The 8,100-nt window shown below is 38.7% G+C and overlaps 1 long non-coding RNA gene across 1 annotated transcript; it reads right to left on the minus strand.

Annotated features, from left to right (window-relative positions):
• Positions 1 to 6,837: 6,837 nt before the first annotated feature.
• On the minus strand, positions 6,838 to 7,551 carry LOC311282222. Its single transcript, XR_014625895.1, has 3 exons — positions 7,461 to 7,551; positions 7,270 to 7,376; positions 6,838 to 7,172 (listed from the first exon to the last, which is right to left on the minus strand). It is a non-coding gene; the product is annotated as an uncharacterized lncRNA (long non-coding RNA).
• Between the last annotated feature and the right edge of the window lie 549 nt (positions 7,552 to 8,100).

Here is an 8,100-nt window from a genome sequence, read left to right on the forward strand (position 1 = left end):
GTCAATGCCATGGGGTCTGGCCAAAAGAGGGCCATAAAACAAGTGATGTTGCAATGGAAGAACCTTAGAGCCAAGGCAACGAGAGACCTTACTGAAGCCAAGAACCTCCAAACAGGTAACAAGCCATATAAGAGGGCTGATTTCACTGATATGGTACTTGATATTAAAAGGAGAAAAATCAGAGGCTCTGCATGGCATTGAAGGCATCGAAGCAGATGGAGAGGCCACAATTACAGAGACTAGGACTTCAGAAGAATGCGAGCAAAATTCTTCTGCAGAGGAAATGCTTGTCCTGGACTTGACTACAGTGATTGAGGAGGAAGATAGATCCCCAGTGGATGTAATGAAGACAGTCCAAGACGTTCCTACAAGAAAACGCAAATGTTCCTCAGCTACAAACCAGGATGATGACAGCTATGAGTTGAACTGGGTAAAGAACAAATGTTGCTTACCTGCAGCAGAATAAAGTCCAGATGGAGATACATCTCCTAAAGGCAGAGATGGAAAGAGCTGGTATCTGTCCTGTACATGATTTTTGACTATTGGATAGTATTGTTTTTGTTTTGTCATTTAACATTATAACAAAATAAGGAATGCAAAATGTTTCTGTTTATTGCAGTGTTTCTGTTTCTTAAAATTAAAACAAACAATGGCTATTTGTGGCCTACCTGTTGTTCTTTGCTAAGCCATAGGCTACTCTAGCTGCGTTTCCATTACCCTTCAAATTGCGCAATTTGAAATTGCGAATTGAAAATACGCCCAATGGAAACACGTCAATTTCGCAAAAACTCCTATTTATCGCAAAAAGGTTTTTATGCTCATATGAGGTGGTTTATCAGGCAATTAGAAAAAGAAATATTTCGCAAAACTGCAATGGAAACAGTGTTTGCGCATTTACAGGTCACCTGACGTAGATGACACGGCATGTTACATAAACCTACAAACGTCTGTTGCCATGGTTTTTGGAATGATTTTACTAATCCCGAGAGGAAAAAATTTAGTCGCATAACATCGGTTAATGGAAACGGCATCATTTCCCAATAGTTTTTTGTTGACATTTAGAAAAAGAAAATCGCAAAAGTTTTGCGCAAATCTGTAATGGAAACGTGCCTACTGTTGGTTCCATTTAAGGCTCTGGTAAACAGGATTTGGTAATCCTGAAATTTGGTATTTGGATCACAGTGATCCAATCCAATGTTCCTTTAAAAAACTGGCATAAAAGTAAGATGGATCAGGTGATCCTGGATAGAAAAACATGGGATTTCTAAATCTGGATCAATTTGATCCAGATATATAAAAAAATGTAAACTGGGCCCTGGTGATTGGGTTCTCTGTCATCCTGCCTTTGTGTGGTTTTGTGATAAAAGACCAGATCCACATCATGCACCCAGTGCGGGCCGCTTCATCATCCAGCACTGGTCCTATTGTTGAAGCTTTCCTTGCCCATTTTCGATCCGTAAATAAGTACCTTTATCATCTCTGTCAAGGTAAGCACTCTAATTCCGCGTGTGCTCTACAATTTTACAAACTGGTGCAAAAAGTGGACTATTTCCACTTAACTCCCTTGAAGCAACAGCATAGAATGAACTATCATCTGCTTGTCTGCACAACTGGTGGTCATATTATTTTAGAAAGTCCTCGAGACATCCACATCTCTCAGCGAGTTCAGTTCATAGCACTGATGTTATTATTGAACCACTAAGCACTCAAGTCATTCTTTCTCCTCTCTCTTTCGCAGTTTATCACCTGGTGTGCAACCCAAAGGTGACTGTGGTTTCTCCATTTGACCAGGCTCCTCCATGGTGGCCAGTTCTCCACCAAGTCAAAAGGCCAGTATTGTCAAAATCCGCAGCCAGCATCCTTGAGCTCCCACCAGTTCTTCTCTGGTCTCGCATGTCTCTGTTTGTGCCATTTTAGTTGAGAGCCCTCAGAGTGATCATCATGTCAAAATCGCTTGTGTTTATTATCTGTATCTGGATGTCTTCAGTCCATAACGTGTCTCACACCTTCTTCCACTCTGACCACTAGGTTGTGCCATTGAGCTTCTGCCAGGAGCTCTGTTACCCAGAGTCCAGTGTCTGAAATCACACACTTCCCTACTACAGTTCTGCTCACAAGTTTACATACACCTTGCAGAATATTTAAGATGTTAATAGGAGCCATTTTCATGCAGATGTATATTTGTCCAGTGAACAAGGGTGGCGCTCTGAAACAGTATATTAGAAGAACATGGGTAGTTAGACAACAGGTGTGTATTGGTAGTCTGAAAGCACACAGTTTTTGACCATGCTGAGCGTGCAAGAATGTACAGGATCATGCTGACCGTGGTTATTGGATTATAATGTGTTGGACTGACTTTATTGCTTCACTGGTAAAGAGTAATGTTCAAGGAACAATATGGACTATGGACAATGTGCGTGCTATATCTGCAAGGTAAAGTTCATAATTGTAAGCTGAGAAACTGAAAGACTGAAACACCACAGGAAGCTAATTGAAAGTAATGTTTATTCATTGGAGCACACGCACAGTAAGATTACATTTACAACTGTGCTCATGCAGTTTGTATACATCAGATACTTGCTCACTCCTGTTACCAACACCAGCGGCTTAGTGGAAAGCCATAAGTGGTATTTTTGCTTTAACAAAGTGATTTTTCCCCATCAGACGGATAAAGTTTAAGGCATTAACCAACTAAGAAACCAAATAAAAAAGCTACAATTTGAGACCAGAAACACATCACATAACTGTAAAAAACGGACTATGCACATGTTTAAGGAATTTGGGAATTATTAACTAATTTCTGTATCCAATACGTGACAAAAGAACGAACGCTCAGACCCGAAAACTCGGGAAGTGAACTAATCATTTCTGTGTCCGGTACAGAACCTATAGGATGCTGTGCGTGCGTGTTCAACACAAAGGCCGTTTTAAGGTAACAATGTCATTTAGTCAAAAACAAATTATTCAAATCTCTGTTTTTATATAAAAACTGGAAGTAGTCTTTAATACACATATTTTAGAAGTTGAACTGAACACAACTTTTTTAATTTTTTTATTCTGTATAAGAGTAAGTGCAAGTATATTTTTTAATTCAGCAAACAAGACTCGGACCAGTACTGGCTAAGTGTACAATTTGTGTTGCCATGATTGTCAGTTTTCGGGTCAGTTTTCAGTACCTAGTCTCGGACAGTACTGAGTAAGTGTTCAATTCTTGTCGGTGTGATCAGTTTTGGCAGCCGGACTTGGGCCAGGGTATTTGGGCCGATTCTGGCGTTATTCATCCTGCGTCCATCCCGAGTCTGGTAACCTCAACCGGGCCAAATTATCTCTTATTATCTTATCTCTTCCGGCCAGCCAGATCTGGGCCATTATCAGGCCAAACCGTTTTGGCTACCTGGGTAAGCATGTACGGTAATGTCTGTAATGTCTGTAAAGTTTAAAGAAAACAAACTGGTCACTAAGGCCTGGGACACACTAGACGATTTTCAAATTTTAACCGATTTTAAAACTGTGCTGGGAGACCACAGACATGAGGGCAGTTTCAACCGATTTTTAGCATTATAATCCTCTGAATGCAAACACTAGAAGATTCGTCCGGACCACGAAACCACACCTGTCGATTGTACTAACATTTCCACAGTGAGACAGGATCTCACAGAGACTTGCGAGATCAAACGTGACTTGAGAAGAAAACCAAATAGAGGATGATCAACGTCGTCAGCTGGTTCTCCTGTGAGTTTTGTTTTACGGGAAGAAAAAAAAGGAGGAAAAAAGAATATGGGTGATCTTCTTTCTCAATACTCCACTTTCGTGGCATGTTTAGTGGCTGCCAAGTTTCAGCTATAGAAGGACGCAACATCCGGTTGATGAAGCTCTTATTATGCTATCGCGGGTATCACATCATCAAATGTTTGATATTCACGATTTGGAATCGTGTGGGCTCCGACGCGATCGGGAGCAGGAAAATAATCGTAATGACACCACACAATTGAGAAATTTTTGGGCAAAAAGTCGGTTGCGAGAAGCCTTGAATCGGGCCACACCCCACGGGTCGTTGGGGGTTGCAAATCGGGCCCAAAATCGGGCTTAAAATCTTTAAGTGTGTGGCCAGCCTTAGCAACGCGACAGATCACGATTTTACATGTCATCATGCACAACTCCATGTTCTGGCAGAATTGGCGTTCTCACTAATGACCCGTGAACTTCGTCAAAATGGCCGAGTGGACGAGGCAAAACTGATGATCAGTTATTGAGCTTAATAACCCATAACTGTCTATTTGGAAGACACGTCAAATGCAATGAAATAATTGATACTGTGGCTCCATCATCATCGGAGAAAATTGTTGTTGAGGTTGATGATGTTATTCACAGCGAGTATTCAGTTATGTTTTAAGTGAACGTAAGCAGTTGAGAAAGAAAACGCATGTGTAACAGTATAATGGATCCGTTTAAGGTCTTAAAGTTACAGCAGCCTAATATACCTGCTGCCAAATTTTGAGATAATATTAAAAATATCTATATGGCAGTTTTTCCCCATGGAATCGATAGAATGTCTGGTATAACGATGACAGGACATGAAATTTCGTTTTTCTGAGGTGAGAGACTTTATTTCGTCACAAGTTATGAAAATAATGATAGAATAATGACACGGACATATAGCCTGACAACATCATCTGACCGCAGATACTGAATCTGGACAACACGTTTTTTTTTTTTTCTAATTTAAAACGTAACGACGTTGCATGCTTGTAGTTTATTTTGTGCATTATATATAGTGAAGCGATATAGACCTACAGCGCGCTCCGCCGCATTTGCGCGTGCAATTGAAGAGTGCGCGCTACTGCAGTATAGCGGCTGAGAAAGCCCGATCGATGTAGTTGGATCATAGGAATATAAATTGATACATCGATGTAGTTGATGAATCGTTACACCCCTAAAAGAGGCACAATATAAATGGACCACAGCACACGAGGATCACACAAGGACAAGACGTGGACTAAACAAGGTGGCGTGGTAACAGGAGACAAGGAGGCAGGACAAGAGGAGCACATGGCAAACACAAACAAAGACAGAGCCATGTGCTCAAACACAAGACAAACATAGAAACATGAAACAATGACAACACAGACAAGGCTGCCAGGGCAGAACCCTGACAATTATAGAGACATACAAAATGTGCAGTGCTGTGAGTCCCCAGGACCAGGACTGAAAACCACTGCAATAAACCCCCCATATCTAAGTCCTACATAAACCTACCAGTATATTATGTGACACATAAAGTTACTGGTTTTTACAGTCAAACTGTAATGTGCATTTAAGGACCCCTACAGCACAGTTTACTACAGTATTTTATCCTCCACAACACAAATACAGACAAATGAACACATGGTAAAAACATGGTTTTTGTCTTGGCAGTCTACGCTTCATAATTCATAACAAACAAAAGTCCACAAGTACAGTTCCTTTTGCATACATTGCTATATTGATTATTAATTAATAATTCATTTTAATTTTCATGCAAACAGATTGCAACACATGTACAAGTGTTTGTCCAGCAAAAGTGTCTTTAATAACATTTAAATAAATCATTTGATTCAATGCACTTTTTGTTTACATCCATGTTTTTACAGTTTACAACAAAAACAAAAAAATTAAAAATACCTGCATGTTATTTGTAATTCCATCTATAATGAAACTGAACCGACAATTAAACCAACCCAAATCTGTCCTAACCCACCCATATCACACCTCAATAGCAGCACAAGTGTTTTGCAATACAACATCAACACAATAAGTACATTATACCAAACAATTATTATTATTATTATTTTCTTTTAATGGCAGTACATGATATGCCTAATACAAAGTGTGGCCTATTTTTCCACTGAGGAATAAACAGTAATATATTTATTTGAACAAATAAAATTCTGTCAAAGTACAAATATCTGATACAAAAAGAGAAATCCTTTTTTTAAAAAGTAACAAATTAAAAATGATACACAGCATCATGATAAAATAAATTAGATATATCAGACTATAGATACATTTCTAAATAAACAGATATGCACATACCTACACTACACATTCATAGCATCTTCTTAAAGGAGAACAATTTTAACATTGAGCTAATTTTTTTGTACATTTGGAGTGCTGTCAGTACAGAGAACAACACAAAAATCGGTGTTGCCTACGAGTTATTCTATTTTTAAAATTTGCGCCCTGTTGACTTCAATGGGGCAATGTTTAAACCTGCTTTTAGCCTCTTAACATCCTTGATGTGTCATTACAAGTGCACAGACAATGTGAGTGATTCCTTCAGAGTGAACATGGTGAATCTGACTGCAGTAGATGTGAAAGATATTAATAAAAATTAAGTTAATTCAGCCAGCGCTCATACCTGTATTTACTTCCTGTTTTTGGTCGAAGCCCACTGTAGTCGATTGTCGAGTTCTCCACTGTTGCTTAGTTACCTATGATCACGCGCGTGAACTCGACAATCGACTACTATGGACTTTGACCGAAAACAGGAAGTAAATACAGGTATTATTATAGGTTAATTTTTATTAATATCTTTCACATCTACTAAAGATTCACCGTGTTCACTCTGAAGGAATCACTCACATTTTCTGTGCACTTGTAATGACACATCAAGGATGTTAAGAGGCTAAAAGCAGGTTTAAACATTGCCCCATTGAAGTCAACAGGGTGCAAATTTAAAAAATAGAATAACTCGGTGTAGGCAACACCGATTTTTGTGTTGTTCTCTGTATTGACAGCACTCCAAATGTACAAAAAAATGTTAAAATTGACCAGAGTTCTCCTTTAACTACAGCCCTCAGTGCCTCTATAGAGTAAACTCAAATCACAGTATGATCTCCTGTCACAGCCTTGTCTGTGTTGTCTTTGTTTCATGTTTCTATGTTTGTCTTGTGTTTGAGCACATGGCTCTGTCTTTGTTTGTGTTTGCCATGTGCTCCTCTTGTCCTGCCTCCTTGTCTCCTGTTACTACGCCACCTTGTTTAGTCCACGTCTTGTCCTTGTGTTATCCTCATGTGCTGTGGTATGTTTACTGACTGTTTACTATCCTTATGATAATTCACATGATGTCAGCCTTTTCCTGAGTTAAGATTTTCTTTAGACTGTCTCTGTGTCTTTTATATTGAATGGTTCTCCTGAAAAACACAATCAACACACATCCGGTCAAGATTTCATTAGTGTTTGTGTCAGTACACATTATGACAAAATATGAAGAGCAGATTGGTTATTTACCTGCAGAGCTTTCATCAGATTCACCAGATTTACTGATTCTGATAAAGCAGATTGCCACGATCACAGCCAGCATGAAGACAGCAACTACCACAAATGAGCAGCCATACCTGAGGATTGGTTCAATATTTTATTATAAATTAAACCTTTACCATAAGTTCAGTTTTCACAAAGCAAAGAGGTAAACAACTCACAAGGTTATCTGTGGCAGTTGTCCTTGGGGGGAAATTGTTAGATGTGTAGGAACATGGGGGTCTGCTATAGGAAAGAAGAGAAAGAAAAGAGAAAGAAAAGGGAAACTAAAATAAATGACAAAAATAAAATGCAACTGCATGGAGCAGGTAAAAGGGAAAGTATATGAAAAGGGGAAAAAAAGTATCTTTGTCAGATACAAAGGCAGGAATATATTTTCAATCTGAGAAAAATTATACAAACCACAGTAAATGACATATAATGGCGGAATGAAATGCTACAATATTTAGGCAGCAGTTAGCAGCATACACATGGGTTTACTCTACAAATTATATCAATACTTTTGTTCCCCCGAGGAATTTTTGTTGTACTCTTGTAAAAGTTTTGGATAAAACTAGTAATGGAAATGTTATGATTCAAGTGGGAGGAAAATCTATATTTCAGTACTTTTGCGACCAAATGCAGAGTTTCTTGGAAAACGAGTGAACACAAAAGTTTTCAAAAATATATTTTCCTCCCATCTCATAATTTTTCCTCTACCATGTCCCTTTAAGGGCTCTGTAAATTTGCCTTCCAATTTGTACTAAAGAAACATTTCAAGAGTTGTTACAAAAACATAATGCTGCAATAATATAGGAAAAA

The sequence above is a fragment of the Rutilus rutilus genome (genome assembly GCF_951802725.1).
Source record: "Rutilus rutilus genome assembly, chromosome: 22".
NCBI lineage: Eukaryota > Metazoa > Chordata > Actinopteri > Cypriniformes > Leuciscidae > Rutilus > Rutilus rutilus.